General features: G+C 58.7%; 1 protein-coding gene across 2 annotated transcripts in view; it reads left to right on the top strand.

The window, feature by feature from the left end:
- The first annotated feature begins 209 nt into the window (after positions 1-209).
- The window catches only part of LOC113216037 (uncharacterized), a 65,118-nt gene continuing 62,624 nt past the window's right edge, over positions 210-2,703 (top strand). The window contains exon 1 of one of the 2 annotated variants that reach the window (XM_026435733.2): positions 210-472. The gene's annotated coding sequence lies outside the window, so the exon portion shown is untranslated. The remainder of the gene's footprint in view (positions 473-2,703) is intronic. The other variant, XM_052274982.1, reaches the window with a different exon arrangement.

Below are 2,703 nucleotides of genomic sequence, written 5' to 3'. Positions count from 1 at the left end.
CGCGCGGGCACGGTGCCAGACACGCCGCCTGCAGGCGCGGCACGCCAGGGGCACGCGCCCGCCAGCCCCACACAGAACCACCCTGAGTCTGGCCCGGCCGGCGGTACCCGGCCGACCGCGCCCAGCAGAGGGAGAAGGGTGGAGAGGCGAGACGGAGCGAGAGCGAAAGAGAGAGAGAGAGGGAGGGAGAGGAGTGGCGGTGCGTGGCGGGGCGGAGCGGCGCGCGGCGCGCAGTGTCGGCTGAGGCAGCGCCCGGGTCGCACGGGACAGAACGCGCTCGCAACACTCACATCTTTCGCTCCCGCTCTGCTCGCCGCGGCGTGCCCGCCCCTCTCCGGACAGCGTGCGTCTGGCGTGCCGTACGTCACACGACGGGGGTGACGGGTGTGTGTGTGTGTCGTCACTGCAAAGTGACGTGTCACGTGTCCGGCTCGTGACGAGTGTGCCACCGACGTGCCGTGGCCCCCGAGAGGTAAATAAATGCACGAGTCGGCTGAGCCGGCGTCACCATGAGAGACGCAAGAAGCAGCACTCCCTCGTGCTGAAGGTGGAGCCCAACATCGCGGTGTCGTGAGGCAGGGTCATAACCATCGGCATCTGCCTCTCTTTTGTTACGTATTTGACACTCGTCTGGGGGGTGTAGGCTCGGGGTGCGCGTACCCGACCTGTCAACCTAAAGGTCGCCGCGCTGAGTTGGCGCCGCTCTCCCGTTTCACACGGTCACGTGAGAAACACAAAGAGGGGCGGCGGCGGCGGCGGGTCGGGTCCTGCGACACGTCTGCGTGCCGGCGCCTCGCACACGCCGGTGGATTTGTATGATCTCTCTCTCGGCCCTCTTTCTCTCTTCATCGCCACTGACACCCCCCCCCCCCCATCCCCTACACCTTCCTGTAAACACACACTCCCACCACCTGTCCTCTCATACAGTTGTCATTTGTCTGTCAACCCTAACCTCCAAACGTGACAGTGTCTCTAGGTATAGTGTATATTTCAGTGTAGGCAAGTCCCTCTTAGCGATAGGCCGGCTGAATGGATAATGAAGAATAAAGCATTCCGGTAAAGCTAAAATGCAGAAGAATGAGGGGAAGAAGAAAAAGGAAATCACTACGCTTTTACATGTGACTTCCGTTTTCTTGTTCCCTGCATTCTTCTGCATTTAAGCTTTACCGGAATGCTTTATAGTGGGTAGAACGTGAACCGTCCTTCCTGAATGGTCGAGTTTCCCGCCACCAAGCCTTCGTCTCATTGATAGCGGAGGTAAGGCACAAACAATCAGGAATCTTTATGTTCTGCCCGCAGTTTCTCTTCATTCATTAGCCGAAGTACACTGAAACGTCGTTCGGCGTACTCGATGTGGCTGATGGGCTGGGCACACCAACCCCCGCCGTTGCAATGTGCCTCGACTCGATAAAAATGTGTACACCAGATTATCAAATACTGATGATTACCAAGGGCGGTCACCATCCTCCCGGTGATTACCAGCATCTGTGTACACCTAATTACCACACTTGGGCACCCTCTCGACTGTGCTTCATGAGGCCTGCTACTCCTCGCATCAGTGTCGGTCGAACATTCATGCGTGCGGGTGCACGACAGGCTGGGAGAGGAAGCAACACCTAGGAGCTAGGATGCAATAAGTGCAGTTCGGTCTCTGGATTGTTGTGTTTCGCGGGACTATTTCCTCACTCTAGTTGACTGTGTGTGCGGGGAGGGGGGGGGGGATGCTCGGAATGCTCCCTGCCGCGCCCAAACGCCGGCCGGCCCGGCGGCGGCGCGGGGCCTCTGCCTTCCGCCGTGCGGGCCGTGCAACTAACAGCAGCAGCAGTGCCTTTAGTGCGGCGAGCGGCTCAAATGCAGCCCGCCAGTCCACAGGAATGTGGGTCACATAAAACATCCTTTTATTTTCGGGCGTGGCGCGCGCCCCCTGCTGTTTGGTGTGGCTATAGCAGCGAAGGGTGGCGCTTGGGTCCTCTTCCCTCCCTGGATGCGAACTTCCGGTTCTAGCCTGGTGGTTGGCATGCACTGAGATGGCTTGGAAGGTGTGCTTGACCACCACTGATGTGACTGCAGAATCTGTGGGTAATGCCATTTGAACTAGGAGGTGGTATTCTTTTCACCTTCGGTCGGTAAATAGTCTGTGGCATAGTCAGGCTAAATCCACAAACGCAAATGCAAACGTCATTTCTTTGGTCTCGTTATATCCGTTTCCGCGGGTGTCCGGCGATTCGCGAGCTATAGTAGCAATCTGCATGACACACTAAACTAAACCCTTTATGTGATTTGTTGTGCAGTGCAGTCACATACCGAATTATTGGAAGCCAACAAAGATGTGTTCTATTTTTATGATGTTTGATGCCCAACACCATGCATATAAAGGGTTAAGTGTGTATGCGATGCCCTCAACGAGCCGAGGAAGGAGATAAGGGGGGGGGGCGACCTTTGGAGCTCCTCGCGCCCCTGCTCGCCCGCGCGGCGCCCTGCCCTTCGCGGGGCTGCAGATTCGTGACAATGTAAGACAGCTCGGGGGGGCCGCCCTGCTCGCTAGCATCGCTTGCGCTGTGCGGGTCACCGCGCCCGCCACGGCAGTGGCCTGGTTGGAGGAGGTGGGAGGCGCCGGCCGGGCCGGGGGGCCGGGCTAACCTCCCCCTTGCAGCGACGCCTCTTGACATTTCCACCGGGGGGCAGTGGGGCTCGGAGGGGACT

Source organism: Frankliniella occidentalis, unplaced genomic scaffold (genome assembly GCF_000697945.3).
Source record: "Frankliniella occidentalis isolate FOCC.00 unplaced genomic scaffold, Focc_3.1 Scaffold1, whole genome shotgun sequence".
NCBI classification, from domain to species: domain Eukaryota; kingdom Metazoa; phylum Arthropoda; class Insecta; order Thysanoptera; family Thripidae; genus Frankliniella; species Frankliniella occidentalis.
Note: the sequence above shows the minus strand (reverse complement) of the source record. Positions and strands in the feature narration are given on the sequence as shown.